The following is a 17680-nucleotide window of genomic DNA, read 5'->3' on the forward strand; positions in this document are numbered from 1 at the left end:
TCAAGCAACTTCATTGACAGTTGGGTACACATTTTGTTAATAACCTGTTAACAATTCTCCAACTTTATCTTTGCAGTGTCTTCTCTAGTTAGTTATGTTGATGGAAGCCCTGTTAAAAATAATTGTGCCTGACCATCATACAGAGAAAAGAAAATACCGAGGTATAGAAGCAAATTTTAAACTGACTGAACCCTTAAAAGATGATTGAGGCAGATGGCTTAGTTCTCCTCCAGGGATAACTGATGTGGGGATATTAACACCCTTTTGTGTCAAGTAAACATACACCTGTGTTCATGGTAGCATGCATCAACTGAGGAGCAGGCATCTTCTAGGCACTAGCACCAGTTGAGAAGAACCAGTTTGCTTTATAGAGTTAGCCTTGGCTGGCAAATGGTGTATCCATAGATGAACCATAAAGCACCTTGGCCAATTTTCTATTAGTAGACCTTTAAGTTCTTTGTAAGCTTTTGCTGTTATAAAAATGCTGTGTACATAACCTAATCATTTTCTCAGGATAAATACCTAAAAACGAGGACTGCTTAATGAAAGTGTTTGCACATTTTTAAGCTTACAAAGCTCCTCAGACTTTAATGTGCAAACAAAACACTTGGAGATCTTGTCAAAATGCAGGTGGGATTTAATGGATACGAGGTGGGCCGGAAATTGTTTCTTGCAAGCTTCCAAGTGATGCCAGGTGTATCCTTAGACCATATTTTGAGTTGCAAGTTTCTAATATGCTTTGCTAAGTTGCCTTCTATGAAGTAGATATGTTTTAACAGTATCTTATGTTTACAAAGTGTTTTAAGTTGTAAAAATACTTTCACATATGTTAATTCATTTACTAGTTCAGGACCATAGGCCTTACCACCCATCCATCTTTTTTGCATGTGGAAATAAACTTGGCTTGGCTACCAGAGAATTTAAGAATAACCAAGATGGCCATGAACTTCTTAAAGCCATGTCACATAAGGGACCACTGAAGAAACTTCTGATGCTTAGCCTAGAGGAGATGTTGAAAAATCCATGATAATTGCCTTCAAGAAGGTTACTATGTGGAAAAGGTCATACAAGCCTATTTTGGGTAGAAACAAAAGTCTCTCTAGGACTACATATGTCAATGTTACAGAAAAACTGAGTTTGTCTCAATGTGAGGAAGAATTTTCTAGCCAACCATGCTGCACAAATATAGAGTGAGATGTTTTGTAAGGTAGTGAACTCCCCATCACTGTTAAGTATTGAAACAGAGGTTAGATGACCACTTGTTAGTGGATAAGAGAGGAATTCAGGCAGCATGTGAAAGAGGAGTAATGTCACTAACTGCAAGAATCTAGAGTCTGAGATGTGAAATCTTATCAATTAAAGTTTTAAGATAGGCGTAAAAATGCTGAGAAGTCTTTGGATTTGAAAGTACTCTGGTTACTATAGGAGAATAAGAGGGTTTTGGCCCCCTTCACCCCTCTACATGTTAGAGGTCCCATAGTCACCCCGCTGAAACATTCTTGGATGAGTCCAAGCTCCCTTAATTGTGTATACTATTATGAGAACAATATACATATCAGCCCTGGTATCTCCTCCTCCTTTTTTTTTTTTTTTTTTTGTGCTGACCATTTACTGGGACTTGACTGACCAGGGCTTGTAAGGATGGACACAAAACTTCAAGTCTTTCGTAATGACAGGATTGATTCAAAGTAAATATTCTAAAAATTATGTCAAACACTAATGAATAAGTGACATTTACCAATAGTTTATAAGAGAATCATTTTGGATGAGCAATTTTCATTTCACAAAATAAATCTCTCATATCCTAAAAAGACACCTCTCCTTAAGCAGGAAAACAAAAGCCCAACAAAAGTCAAGCCATGCCCATGGCACAGCCCTAATGTTAGTTTTAGGGAGGAAAACACCAACACTGAGACATACAAAAGTATTTGAGGAGAATTACATGTTATTAAATTGTCCTAGAACCTGGGGGAGGGTTCAGGGAAAGAAAACAGCTGGTATATTTAAGAAAAATTTAAATAGAAAATATTACACATGAGAGCAAAATAGTCCATTTCTCTTAAGAAAACCAATAAACACAAACTTTCATTTTTAGGTTTTCAACAAGGTTTTTTTTTCATATTCGTACAACTGCCACCCCAAAATCCAACCAGTCAGCATGACAAGGTGACAACAGGTCCAGTTGGCCAAACTCCCTGTTCACCCTTGGATGCTTTTCAAGCCAATGAGGGTAACATTTGTGGTGGCAGGAGCCAGAGTCAAAGGAGAATCACTTCTCTTCACTCACGAGGAAACCTCCCTCTTGAGAATCTTTGGAATTTTTCATGGGAAGGAGTCTCAGTGTTTGTGTGCACGCTTCAGCCCCACAACTGTGAAGGTGGCAGCTGTCAGTTTCTCATAAACAAGGAACATGAGAGCAGCAGTGAGGACTGTCTGTAGCAGTTTGGCTTCCAGGCCTTTGTAGAGTCCCAGTATTCCAAAGCGCCTTACTCGTTCGTGAAGAAGATAGAGAGTATTCCAAAGATTTCCCAATGTTCTGTTTTCTGGGTTTAGTCTATGACGCCCAAACCTCAGAATTGACTGTACTGTGTGCATGGGATAGGTGAGCTGGTGGCAGTCGCTTTGGCTACTGCACCAATGATGAACACATCCAAGGAAGAAAGCTTCATCCGTTTCTTTAAAAGCTGCTGTTTTAAACCTTCATAAAACATGAACTGGATGGCAAGATTGAAGACCAACAGCAATGAGGGAAATGTGCCATTTCATAAAGCCGAGATTCCTTCATCTCGAATGATCTGATGAAAAGCATCAATGATACCTTTGTAGTTCGTTGGTACAATGTCTTCATTCCTAAATTTTGCCCCTTGCAGCTTCAGTCTGGTGTTTACCACCCAGAGTGGAGTTGTTAGTAACACCTTAACTACTCCTGCAACAAAGTCAACTACCAGATCTTTTCCAGTGGTAGAACGTTGACCTTTGACCCAGACTGCTTTGAGGCTATTAAAAGTGTAGAAATAGACAAAATTGGAGCAGCAGAGACTGGAAATCACTGGAAACCACCCTCGATAGGGTGCCAGGAGTCCTTCTTCTTTAATGATCTCCAGGAGCACCATGTGTGTAGTTTTGGATTTTCTTTTCTCATCAACCTGAAGTCGAAGTCTAGCTGTATCCAGGGGAAAAAACTGTCATTGCTGTCACTGCGTGGACCAGGCTTTCGTAGGACAGCACGGAGGCCATTGGTGCGGCTCCTCCAAGACCCAGCCACACTTTTCCCACAGATGCCGTAGCCAGTGGAGTTAGGAAAGGCTCCTCCTTCATTTTTAACTTTCTGTTACATATTTCAACAGAAAACTCTTTAAAACCATGTTGTACTTTTTGAGAAGCACAGAGTTGTGAGGACAAGTTTTCTCATTAAGTTATCTTACCCCTTAGAGAAATAACAAACCAACAAGTTCTCATTAAGTTGCCTTACACCTTAGAGAAATAACAAACCAAACTGGTTTTCTTTTCCCTCACCCGTGACTCAAGCTTTTTTTTTTTTTTTGTATGAACTCATCTGCATTTCCTGTGTGACGTATATAGTTCAATAACTTCTGTGTGTCCTCTGTATATTTTTGGGGCAGTTCTTTTTAAAAATAATCCCTCCAAAGCTTCTGAATCAAGAGTGGACTGAGCAAGCACATTTGCTACGCCTTTCAAAAATCTCATTAAAGTGGTAAGAAAGTTATACAAAAGGACTAAATCCATGACAGCCCTGAGAAAGGGGAAGTGTTCTGTGCATCAGATTTTTAAAAAGCAGTTTGATTGTGATATAATTCATATACTATAAAATACATCAATTTGAAATGTAAAATCCAGTGGTTTGGAGTATATTCACAGAGTTGTACAATTATCATCACAATCAACATTAGAACATTTTTATCACCACCCCCACGCCCCCCAAAAAAACTCCTGTATCTGTCAGCAGTCTCTCACCATTTTGCTTCAAGCTCCCCTCACTCCCAGCCCCTGTCAACCACCAATTTACTTTCCACCTCTATAGATTTGCCTATTCTGAAATTGTATATAAATGAAATTATACAATTTTTTTTTAAACTGGATTCTCTCAGTGTAACGTTTCCAAGGTTCACACATAGTACAGCATGTATCAGTGGTTCATTCTGTTTTTATTGTTCAATAGTATTTTATTGTACGAATACCACATTTTATTTATCCAGTCATCAGTTGATAGACATTTGGGTTGTTTCTGCCTTCTGGCTGTCATGAATAACGTTTTTATCTAAGTTTGTATGCAAGTTTTTGTGTGGACATATGTTTTCATTTATCTTGGGTATATATTTAGTGGGATTGCTGGGTCATATGGTAATTGTATCTTTGGCATTTTGAGTAACTGCCAAACTGTTTATAAAGCACATTTAACAATTTTTATTCTCACCAGTAATGTAGGAGGGATCCAGTTTCTTGACATCCTCTCCAACTCTCTTTTTGGTTATACCCCTTCTAGTAGATATGAAGTGGTATCTCATGTGGTTTTGCTTACATTTTCCTATTATTGACCATCTGGCTAATGATACTGACCACCTTTTAATATACCCATTGGCCATTTGTATATTTTCTTTGGATAAATCTATTTAGATCCTTTGCCCATTTCGTGTTCCTACTGAGCTGTGAGAATTCTTTATATATTCTATATACAATTCTCTTATCAGAAAAATGAGTTGTAAATATTTTCTGTCTTTCAAGGCATTGTCTTTTAACTTTCTTGATGGTTTCCTCTGAAGTAGAAAAGTTTTAATTTTGATAAAGTACATTTTATTGTTTTTATTTTGTTTGTGCTTTTGGTATCTAAGAGGTCTTCACCTACCCGTGGACTAGATTTCAATGAAATTTCTGAAATACGGAATTTGCATGGGAGCGTCTTGAAAAACCAGAGTAGAAACCATGCCCCAGAACAGATGAGAGAAGCCTGGAGCAGAGATGGGAGGTATTCTTCTTACCAGTAGAAACTGTGAGAGGCTCCATAATCACTACCATTTACGTAGTACTTATTATTTACCAGGCACTAAGTTTTACCTAGATTAAGTTGCTTATTACCACAATGTTAATGAAAAGTAAATCTTGTTAACTGCATTTTTTTTCAGTGAGAAAGTTGATACCCAGAATAATTAAGTAAAATGCTGAAAACACAAGAAGGGCTTTAAATCTAGGCCATCTATGCACGACATGCTCTTAATCACTGTATCAAACAAACTCAGAGGAAGCATGTGTGGGAAAAGGAGTAGGTTGTGGGATGTTAATCCAATTAATTAACTAAATGAGAGCTTATGTAACAGCGGGGATTATTTTTCTTCCTTCATGCTTCCACCCATCACCTCCCAGCACGGGGATTGGGAGCAGGAGTATTTGCCTCCAGAATACGTTCTCATTAACAGAGGAAAATTCCAAGTCATATATATGATTCAAGACATTATATTATCACAACAATTTATTGAAGCATATGCATTGCTGTTCAGCTTGCTTTTTTGTTCATAGTTGTTTTTGTGAGATCTGTTTTCTAATTTAAGCAACTTTATTTTATTCTTATTATCTTATTCTTATTATTTGAAAATGTCCCTCATATAAATACATTATAATTCATTTAGCTCTTTCCCACTGATAGTTATATTCTCTCCATTTTTTTCTAATACAAACAACACAAAAACATTCTTGTACTTGTTTACTTGTGTACCAATTCAAGAGTTTCTCCAGAGTACATGCCCAGCTGTGGAATGGCTAGGTTGTAGAATATGCATATTCTCAACATTACTAGATGATGATAAATTGTTTTCTAAAACGTTAGTACCAATTTATGCTCCCTGCAACAGCGAAGGATTCTTTTTGCTTCTCATTCTATCTGACATGATATTGTCAGACTTTTATAATTTGTTTGCTGATTTTAAGATGTGAAAATATATTTTATTGTGGTTTTAAGTTGCATTTCCTTGATTACTAGTCAATGCTATGAATTAAGAGAAACTTGGAGATAGCAGTACAATCAGAGAGTAACTTACAATTGATACAAGAATTGATAGAATGGCTTCTCTCTCTCTCTCTTTTTTTTTTTTTTTGGAGACAAGACTCACTCTGTTGCCTGGGCTGGAGTGCAGTGCTGCAATCACAGCTTATTGCAGCCTTGACCTCCTAGGCTCAAGTGATCCTCCAACCTCAGTTTCCTGAGTAGCTAGGACCACAGGCACATGCCACCCTGCCTGGCTAATTAAAACAAAAATTATTTGTAGATACAAGGTCTCCCCATGTTGCCCAGGCTGGTCTTGAACTCCTGGTGTCAAGTGACCCTTCTGCTTCAGTGTTCGGATTACTGTGCCTGGCCAGAATTGGTTGCTGCTGCTGCATTTTTTTTTTTTTTTTTTAGACGAAGTCTTGCTCTGTTGCCCAGGCTGGAATGCAAGGGCATGAACTTGGCTCACTGCAACCTCGGCCTCCAAGGTTCAAGTGATTCTCCTGCCTCAGCCTCCTGTGTAGCTGGAGATCCAGGTGCGTGCCACCACTCCCAGCTAATTTTTGTATTTTTAGTAGAGGCAGGTTTCACCATGTAGGCCAGGCTGGTCTTGAACTCCTGACCTCAGGTGATCCATCTTCCTCAGCCTCCCAATGTGCTGGGATTACAGGCATGAGCCACAGGGCCCAGCCCAGAATTGACTTCTCTTATAGCCCATATACTTAACTTAGACCTTAGAGTCCCTCACCAACTTTTCCCTTAGCTTCTAGGAGGCACTAACCTTGAAGTGAAGGCCAAATTGCCTGTAAAATGCATGCAATTTCCAATGTCCACCTCATGTGCTGCCTGAGGATTATCCCATTCTCCATTCTGCTGATAATGAGAATTTAATATTCTCCAGGGAAAATCCATTCTCATAAAGAAGAATATCTTTGGTCTCTATGGTCAGGGCAGAACATAATAATAGGTTAATAGAATGAGAATATAATAGAATAACAGTACACCAGGCATGGTGGCTCATACCTGTTATTCTAGCACTTTCAGAGGTTTAGGCAGGAGGATTGCTTGAGTTCAGGAGTTTGAGACCACCCTGGGCAACATAGTGAGAGCCTATCTCTACAAAACACACAAAGTGAAGCAAAACAAAAAACGGGTAGACTGTTAGAATGACAGTAGAGATATCCCAAAGTTGAAGTTAGAAAGCCTCAGCACCATGTGGGTGACTCCAACAGTTGGTGCATACTGTGCTGCCAAGGCTGATATCATTCTACCCCATTCTTTTCTCTCGGAGGACTTCCTGCATATTTCTTTAGCTGTGTTCTCAATTCTACTTTGGTCTCCCGGAGGTTAAATTATAAGTAAACACAAACTCACATAAGTTACTAAAAAACTGGTTTTAAGCATACATTGGTCTAGCTCCAGATTTATGAAAAAATAAAACAGAAAAACAAGGCTAAACATTTTACCGGGTCTGCATGATTATAGTTTTGCTAAAACACTCAATTTTTATTCCTAAATGAAATATTTGCCTTTTACAAATACAGTTGAATGTGTGTGAACTGGTTCATGTCTGAGGTTATTCATTGAAGCAAAATAATAAAATTGAAAATGTTGGGACTTAGAAACCAATACCCCAAAATATGGCACTTTAACATGCTGAACTGAAGACGACGACTTAGGATCTCTCTGACCTTCCCTCTCTTCCTGTATCTCAATCCTCTGTATCCCCCAAAGCTCTCCCAAAAAATAGGGTGAAGTTGTTCTCTGCAGTTGCCTTATCTGCCTGAAGTCTAGATTTGCCAAAGAAGAAATCAATTACCTTTGGCCCCTTCCCTGAGTTTTCATTAACTGAACTCATACTGCAGGAAGAAAGACAGAAGTCTGTCAACACACCTAGACAGATTTGTCATAAGCCATTGTTTGCACTGTGGGCCCAACATACTTTATTCCAGGCGATTGTATGTTCTTCAAGCCCACTGGGTCCCCCTAGAGATCATTTCATAGTCACCCTAAAATCCACACTTTCTCATCTCCCTGTCACCTAAGAAAAGGGTATATAAGCATCTGTACCTCATTGCATGCTGGGATAAGCATTATGTGATTTTTACCCCCACTCCTGTGGAAGTTAATAAATTTGTGTACATTTTCTTCTGTTAATATTCCTTTTGTCAGTAGATTTTTAGCAAATCTTCAGAGAGCAGAGGGGAATTTTCCGTCAACCGTCCAAAAACTAACTCATCCTTTTTGTGGCTGCATTGTATTCCATGATGTATATGTGCCACATTTTCTTAATCCAGTCTATCACTGATGGACATTTGGGTTGATTCCAAGTCTTTGCTATTGTGAATAGTGCTGCAATAAACATACTTGTGCATGTGTCTTCATAGCAGCATGATTTATAATCCTTTGGGTATATACCCAGTAATGGGATGGCTGGGTCATATGGTATTTCTAGTTCTAGATGCTTGAGGAATCGCCATACTATTTTCCAAAATGGTTGAACTAGTTTATAATCCCACCAACAGTGTAAAAGTGTTCCTATTTCTCCACATCCTCTCCAGCATCTGTTGTTTCCTGACTTTTTAATGATTGCCATTCTAACTGGTGTGAGATGGTATCTCATTGTGGTTTTGGTTTGCATTTCTCTGATGGCCAGTGATGATGAGCATTTTTTCATGTGTCTGTTGGCTGTATGAATGTCTTCTTTTGAGAAATGTCTGTTCATATCCTTTGCCCACTTTTTGATGGGGTTGTTTGTTTTTTTCTTGTAAATTTGTTTGAGTTCTTTGTAGATTCTGGATATTAGCCCTTTGTCAGATGAGTAGATTGCAAAATTTTTCTCCCATTCTATAGGTTGCCTGTTCACTCTGATGATAGTTTCTTTTGCTGTGCAGAAGCTCTTTAGTTTAATTAGATCCCATTTGTCAATTTTGGATTTTGTTGCCGTTGCTTTTGGTGTTTTAGACATGAAGTCCTTGCCCATGCCTATGTCCTGAATGGTGTTATCTAGGTTTTCTTCTAGGGTTTTTATGGTATTAGGTCTAACATTTAAGTCTCTAATCCATCTTGAATTAATTTTTGTATAAGGAGTAAGGAAACGATCCAGTTTCAACTTTCTACTTATGGCTAGCCAGTTTTCCCAGCACCATTTATTAAATAGGGAATCCTTTCCCCATTTCTTGTTTTTGTCAGGTGTCAAAGATCAGATGGCTGTAGATGTGTGGTATTATTTCTGAGGGTTCTGTTCTGTTCCATTGGTCTCTGTCTCTGTTTTGGTACCAGTACCATGCTGTTTTGGTTACTGCAGTCTTGTAATATAGATTGAAGTCAGATAGCGTGATGCCTCCAGCTTTGTTCTTTTGACTTAGGATTGTCTTGGCAATGCGGGGTCTTTTTTGTTCCCATATAAACTTTAAAGCAGTTTTTTCCAATTCTGTGAAGAAAGTCATTGGTAGCTTGATGGGGATGGCATTGAATCTACAAATTACCTTGGTCAGTATGGCCATTTTCATGATATTGATTCTTCCTATCCATGAACATGGTATGTTCTTCGATTTGTTTGTGTCCTCTTTTATTTCACTGAGCAGTGGTTTGTAGTTCTTCTTGAAGAGGTCCTTTATATCCCATGTAAGTTGGATTCCTAGGTATTTTATTCTCTTTGAAGCTATTGTGAATAGGAGTTCATTCATGATTTGGATCTCTGTTTGTCTGTTACTGGTGTATAAGAATGCTTGTGATTTTTGCACATTGATTTTGTATCCTGAGACTTTGCTGAAGTTGCTTATCAGCTTAAGGAGATTTTGGACTGAACAATGGGGTTTTCTAAATATACAATCATGTCATCTGCAAACAGGGACAATTTGACTTCTTCTTTTCCTAACTGAATACCTTTTATTTCTTTCTCTTGCCTGATTGCCTTAGCCAGAACTTCCAACACTATGTTGAATAGGAGTGATGAGAGAGGGCATCCCTGTCTTGTGCCAATTTTCAAAGGGAATGCTTCCAGTTTTTGGCCATTCAGTATGATATTGGCTGTGGGTTTGTCATAAATAGCTCTTATGATTTTGAGATACGTTCCATCAATACCTCATTTATTGAGAGTTTTAGCATGAAGGGCTGTTGAATTTTGTCAAAGGCCTTTTCTGCATCTATTGAGATAATCATGTGGTTTTTGTCTTTGGTTCTGTTTATATGCTGGATTACATTTATTGATTTGCATATATTGAACCAGCCTTGCATTCCAGGGATGAAGCCCACTTGATTATGGTGGATAAGCTTTTTGATGTGCTGCTGGATTTGGTTTGCCAGTATTTTATTGAGGATTTTTGCATCAATGTTCATCAGGGATATTGGTCTAAAATTCTCTTTTTTTGTTGTGTCTCTGCCAGGCTTTGGTATCAGGATGATGTTGGCCTCATAAAATGAGTGAGGGAGGATTCCCTCTTTTTCTATTGATTGGAATAGTTTTAGAAGGAATGGTACCAGGTTCTCCTTGTACCTCTGGTAGATTTCGGCTGTGAATCTGTCTGGTCCTGGACTTTTTTTTTGGTTGGTAGGCTATTAATTATTGCCTCAATTTCAGAGCCTGCTATTGGTCTATTCAGGGATTCAATTTCTTCCTGGTTTAGTCTTGGGAGAGTGTAAGTGTCCAGGAAATTATCCATTTCTTCTAGGTTTTCTAGTTTATTTGTGTAGAGGTGTTTATAGTATTCTCTGATGGTAGTTTGTATTTCTGTGGGGTCAATGGTGATATACCCTTTATCATTTTTTATTGCATCTATTTGATTCCTCTCTCTTTTCTTCTTTATTAGTCTTGCTAGCAGTCTATCAATTTTGTTGATCTTTTCCAAAAACCAGCTCCTGGATTCATTGATTTTTTGGAGGGTTTTTTGTGTGTCTATCTCCTTCAGTTCTTCTCTGATCTTAGTTATTTCTTGCTTTTGCTAGCTTTTGAATGTGTTTGCTCTTCCTTCTCTAGTTCTTTTAATTGTGATGTTAGGGTGTCAATTTTAGATCTTTCCTGCTTTCTCTTGTGGGCATTTAGTGCTATAAATTTCCCTCTACACACTGCTTTAAATGTGTCCCAGAGATTCTGGTATGTTGTATCTTTGTTGTCATTGGTTTGAAAGAACATCTTTATTTCTGCCTTCATTTTGTTATGTACCCAGTAGTCATTCAGGAGCAGGTTGTTCAGTTTCCATGTAGTTGAGCAGTTTTGATTGAGTTTCTTAGTCCTGAGTTCTAGTTTGATTGCAGTGTGGTCTGAGAGACAGTTTGTTATAATTTCTGTTCTTGTACATTTGCTGAGGAGTGCTTTATTTCCAACTACGTGGTCAATTTTGGATTAAGTGTGATGTGGTGCTGAGAAGAATGTGTATTATGTTGATTTGGGGTGGAGAGTTCTGTAGATGTCTATTAGGTCCGCTTGGTGCAGAGTTGAGTTCAATTCCTGGATATCCTTGTTAACTTTCTGTCTTGTTGATCTGTCTAATGTTGACAGTGGGGTGTTAAAGTCTCCCATTTTTATTCAATGGGAGTCTAAGCCTCTTTGTAAGTCTCTAAGGACTTGCTTTATGAATCTGGGTGCTCCTGTATTGGGTGCATATATATTTAGGATAGTTAGCTCTTCCTGTTGAATTGATCCCTTTACCATTATGTAATGGCCTTCTTTGTCTCTTTTGATCTTTGATGGTTTAAAGTCTGTTTTATCAGAGACTAGGATTGCAACCCCTGCTTTTTTTTATTTTCCATTTTCTTGGTAGATCCTCCTCCATCCCTTTGTTTTGAGCCTATGTGTGTCTCTGCATGTGAGATGGGTCTCTTGAATATAGCAAACTGATGAGTCTTGAGTCTATCCAATTTGCCAGTCTGTGTCTTTTAATTGGACTGTTTAGTCCATTTACATTTAAGGTTAATATTTTTATGTGTGAACTTAATCCTGTCATTGTGATATTAGCTGGTTATTTTGCTCACTAGTTGATGCAGTTTCTTACTAGCATCAATGGACTTTACATTTTGACATGTTTTTGCAATGACTGGTACCGGTTGTTCCTTTCCATGTTTAGTGCTTCCTTCAGGGTCTCTTGTATGGCAGGCCTGGTGGTGACAAAATCTCTCAGCATTTGCTTGTTTGTAAAGGATTTAATTTCTCCTTCACTTATGAAACTTAGTTTGGCTGGATATGAAATTCTGGGTTGAAAATTCTTTTTTTTTTTTTAAGAATGTTGAATATTGGCCCCCATTCTCTTCTGGCTTGTAGAGTTTCTGCTGAGAGATCTGCTGTTAGTCTGATGGGCTTCCCTTTGTGGGTAACCCGACCTTTCTCTCTGGCTGCCCTTAACATTTTTTCCTTCATTTCAACTTTGGTGAATCTGACAATTATGTGTCTTGTAGTTGCTCTTCCCAAGGGGTATCTTTGTGGCGTTCTCTGTATTTCTTGAATTTGAATGTTGACCTGCCTTACTAGGTTGGGGAAGTTCTCCTGGATGATATACTGAAGAGTGTTTTCCAACTTGGTTCCATTTTCCCCATCACTTTCAGGCACACCAATCAGACATAGATTTGGTCTTTTCACATAATCCCATATTTCTTGGTGGCTTTGTTCATTTCCTTTTCCTCTTTTTTCTCTAGACTTCTCTTCTCGCTTCATTTCATTCATTTGGTCTTCAATCATTGATACTCTTTCTTCCAGTTGATCGAGTCGGTTACTGAAGCTTGTGCATTCATCACGTAATTCTCGTGTCATAGTTTTCATCTCTGTCAGTTTGTTTATGGCCTTCTCTGCATTGATTAGTCTAGTTATCCATTCTTCCATTCTTTTTTCAAGATTTTTAGTTTCTTTGCTCTGGGTACATAGTTCCTCCTTTAGCTCTGAGAAGTTTAATCGACTGAAGCCTTCTTCTCTCAACTTGTCAAAGTCATTCTCCATCCAGCTTTGATCTGTTGCTGGTGATGAGCTGCATTCATTTAGAGGGGGAGATGCGCTCTGATTTTTTGAATTGCCAGCTTTGCTGCACTGCTTTTTCCCCATCTTTGTGTTTTATCTGCCTTTGGTCTTTGATGATGGTGATGAACTGATGGGGTTTGGTTTGGGTGTCCTTTCTGTTTGTTAGTTTTCCTTCTAACAGTCAGGACCCTTAGCTGCAGGTCTGTTGGAGTTTTCTTGAGGTCTACTCCAGACCCTGTTTGCCTGGGTATCAGCAGTGGAGGCTGCAGAAGATAGAATATTGCTGAACAGCGAGTGTTGCTGTCTGATTCTTGCTCTGGAAACTTCGTCTCAGAGGTGTGCCCAGCCGTGTGAGGTGTGAGGTGTTGGTCTGCACCTAGTAAGGGATGTCTCCCAGGTAGGCTACTCAAGGGTCAGGGACCCACTTGAGCATGCAATCTGTCTGTTCTCTGATCTCAACCTCTGTGCTGGGAGACCTACTTCTCTCTTCAAAGCTGTCAGACAGGGTCATTTACATCTGCCGAGGTTTCTGCTGCTTTTTGTTTAGCTATGCCCTGTCCCCAGAGGTGGAGTCTACAGAGACAGGCAGACCTCCTTGAACTGTGGTGGGTAGATCTCAGACTGCTGTGGTAGCAATGAGGGAGGCTTCGTGGGTGTGGGGACCTCCAGGCCAGGTGTGGGATATAATCTCCTGGTATGCCGTTTGCTAAGACCCTTGGTAAAGTGCAGTATTAGGGTGGGAGTTACCCGATTTTCCAAGTGTTGTGTGTCTCATTTTCCCTTGGCTAGGAAAAGGCATTCCCGTCTTTTGGAACCTTGCACTTCCCAGGTGAGGCAATGCTTCGCCCTGCTTCAGCTCTCGCTGGTCGGGCTGCACCGGCTGACCAGCACCAATTGTCTGGCAGTCCCCAGTGAGATGAACCCGGTACCTCAGTTGAAAATGCAGAAATCACCCATCTTCTGTGTTGCTTGCACTGGGAGCTGGAGGCTGGAGATGTTCCTATTCAGCCGTCTTGTTCAGGAGCAAGATTTTTTCACTTAAATTTTTTTTTGAATCGTGAGAACATATAACTGTTAAAACAACAGCACAAACACAACACTTATTGTTAGCCCATGATAAATAAAGCATTGATATTTGGGTTTATTCTGATTTCAGGTTTGGCTAAGTAAAATATCTGAGCACTTGTCTTACATGGTCATTACTGAAATGATAGAGGAATGAGCAAAGGGAACAAAGGGAAGATATGCCCCAAAGGCAAATCACAGTTCCCTCTTCAGGAAGACACATACTAATTGTGCTTGTCAAAGCAACAGTTTTTCAATTTCAGAATATTCTAAGTTCTAGCCTTCATAAAACACTTGTTATGAATAAATGCTCATGATTAATTATCTAACTTACAATGCCCTGCCTCCATCTCCACCTATCAAATTTCACCCATTTTTTTTCCAATTACCCCAGCCAGGAGTTAAAGCTCACTGTTGCTACTATTGAAATATAACCTACACAAATTACTCTTATGTGCTGTACCTCTTGGACTTCTTTCCAACACTTACCAACTCCAGTTGCTTCTATCAATGTAGTTTGTCTCAAATTTGTCCTCTTATCTCTCTTTTTCCTGCCACTATCGTGGTTCAGATACTCATCACTTCTTACTAAAAGTCTTGTCTCCTCACTCTCAGTCTTGACTTACCACCACCTCCCCACTCCAACCACTTCTACTCCTCCCCCTGCCAATTCATTCTTTACACTATAGCTGAAGTTGAGAGAACTTCAGATTAATTATGGTGGACTGAACACATATTTGCCTCTGCTTCCTCTTGAAATCTCACTAAAATAAGAGTATTTTTAAAAGACATAAACTTAGAGGATAAATGAAGTAAGAGATTGAGATTACAGTAGAAAATAATTGTCAACACACTATTTGAAGGTGAGAAGTGAGTTGATGAATTATCAGAAAAGAGAAAGCTAACACCAAGGGCTTGCAAATGGGATGCCAACATGAAAAAAGTGAATGCATGCCAGATGATTTTAAGATAGCTTAGTGAGTGATTGTAGGCATCAGGAACTGCAAAGATGTTGGTAATGGGACATGACAGAGGAATTAGTTGAAGGTCTGTTTATGAAACAGATATTTCTCATCCCCATTCTGCAAACAACTATGAAACTGACCTTCCTTCATCCTGGATGGAGACTCGAGGTTTGATCTTTGTGACAATTGAACTGGTAAAGTTCCAGATCTGATAATATAAAAAGGACTCAAAACCAGGGCACTTCACCATGATATTTCAGAACCCCAGAGATAAAGAGATTCCACAACCTTTCAGAAAAGCAAATACAAGTCACATATAAAGGACAGGAAGTAGAATGAACAATGGGCTTTTAACAATACTGAAGCTCGAAGGCAATGGGGCAATGACTTTAAAAGTCTAAGTTAGTATCATTTTCAGCTTATACTTTTACATTTAGCTGAATTACTAATAAAGCATGAGCATGGAAGTAAAGTATTTCAGTTATAGAAGAGATATGACACATACCGTTTATTGGTTACCCAAAAGTTTTCAAGTTCACTTTTCTCTTTTTACCTTCCACTAGAGGCTGGAAAAATATTTATCATTATTTCAGGTGCCCTTGTACTTAGAAGTCACCATGCAATCTCCATTCTGACCAATGAGGTATAAATAGAATTCTCCCAGTGGATCTCTAGAAAACCTTTTGATTCCTCCCTCCCTCAACTCCCTCCCTCCTCCCTCCCTCCTTTCCTCCCTTCTTCCCTCCCTCCTTCCTTCCTTCCTTCCTTCCTTCCTTCCTTGCTTCCTTCCTTCCTTTGTTTTCATCTCTCTCTCTCTCTCTCTCTCTCCTATCTCTCTGGACATAGCTTATCTTTATCTTATTTGTTTTTATGAAATTAGGATATTTTACTAGATTCCTAATTTAGTGGTGCCCTCTTCTGAAAAAGTAGAAAAGTTCAGATATTTAACAGTTTTCCTTTTGCTTGTTTTAATGATGATGATTGGGGAAGGGTTTTGAATCCTCCAATTTTATGGTTCTTTTTTGTCTTATAGGACCCTAATTTTTTTCTTCCCTTTTTTCTTCTTCCTCCCTTCACTGCCAAATTGCCACAGGGTTTGTCTTCCTTCCTTTTACCTTTTCTTTTCTCACTCAGAGCTATGCGTTTCAAAGACCAACTTTTAAAATGTAGTCTATCCTTTTAAATCTCACCTGTCTCTTTAAATTGCTTCAATCCTTTTCAATGGCACCTGGTCCTTTAAATAGCTAGTATTTGAAATTACTTTCTAGTAGCCTTGATTAAATGCTTTTTTATAGTCTCTAATGTAAACTAGTTTTAATTTGTGACTTTTTGAATTGAATGTAAAGAGACTCTAGTCTGGCCAACATGGCGAAACCCTGTTTCTACTAATACAAAAATTATCCAGGTGTGGTGGCTCATGCCTATAATCCCAGCACTTTGAGAGGCCAAGGCGGGAGGATCACTTAAGGCCAGGAGTTCAAGACCAGCCTGACCCACATGGTGAAACACTGTCTCTACTAAAAATATAAAATTTTGCCCAATGTGGTGGTGCACACCTGTAGTCCTAGCTACTTAGGAAACTGAGGCAGGAGAATCGCTTGAACCTGGGAGGTGGAGGTTGCAGTGAGCTGAGATTACACCACTGCACTCCAGCCTGGGTAACAGATAAAGACTCCATCTCAAACAAACAAAATGTAAAGAGATTGACTAGTATTTACCTTTTAGGATGTCAGTGAAAATTAGTGAAAACTTTGAATAATGATTTATTTAAAAATAAATGCAGTATGATTACTTCCTGGTGTGGTGAGGACCTTGGGGAGCACTCTCTTTGCAAATAAATAATTGTTTATAATTGTTATATTTCCTAAGTTTATGGATTTTATGTTACAATAGTACCTGATTGCATTTTGTTTTCTTCAGTAGTCTGTTTTCCCATTGAAATATTTTTCACTTAATTTATTTACTTTGCAAACTTAAAAACAGAAGTCATAGTTAGCAGAAGTAAATTTTAGCTCAAACTATACCCATGACATTATGAATTTTACATAGAAATTTACTGAGACTTATAAGGAGTTAGTATGTTTATAAAGCTTCCTAGAGAGGGAGATGCTGAATTTCTTTTTATCACTCATTCTTCTTTTAGGTGTCCTCACCACCAGGAAGTTCTTTACTGTGTTTAATCAAATCCTTTAAATCACATGAACAACTGTTAAAACAAACTAAAATTGGCCCAAGGAGGCCTATGTGTGAGTTCCTAAATGCAGCCCAACTCAGCACTTAAACAAACTGAAAACCTAACTTAGGAACAGAATCTCAGCCAATCACAGGCGGCCAATTGTTCAAATCAGGTTCAAATAAGACAGATGTGAGCTATAACCAATTGGGCTATCTCTGTACCTCACTGCAGTTTTCTGTATGTCACTTCCTTTACTCTAGTTACGAATATAACCTACACATTTGGTGGGGTGGAACATTCTGGGCCATTTTTGGACTGAACTGCTGCTCAGTTCTAAAGTCACAAATAAAGGCCAATTAACGTCTGTAAAACTAGATTTGTTGTAATTTTGTCTTTTAACACAACACATTTCCAATATGACTAGTGTTTAGGAAAACAAACAACTTGAATTTTTGCTGGCTTTCTTCTCTGCAGACATATTCCTAACTTTTAATCCTACTATATTTTGTGTGATTTAAAATTATGTTGTT

At 38.7% G+C, this 17680-nt stretch overlaps 1 pseudogene; it reads right to left on the reverse strand.

Annotated features, from left to right (window-relative positions):
* Positions 1 to 2186: 2186 nt before the first annotated feature.
* On the reverse strand, positions 2187 to 3263 carry LOC126960025 (peroxisomal membrane protein PMP34-like; annotated as a pseudogene).
* Positions 3264 to 17680: the final 14417 nt, after the last annotated feature.

Source organism: Macaca thibetana, chromosome 1 (assembly GCF_024542745.1).
Source record: "Macaca thibetana thibetana isolate TM-01 chromosome 1, ASM2454274v1, whole genome shotgun sequence".
NCBI lineage: Eukaryota > Metazoa > Chordata > Mammalia > Primates > Cercopithecidae > Macaca > Macaca thibetana.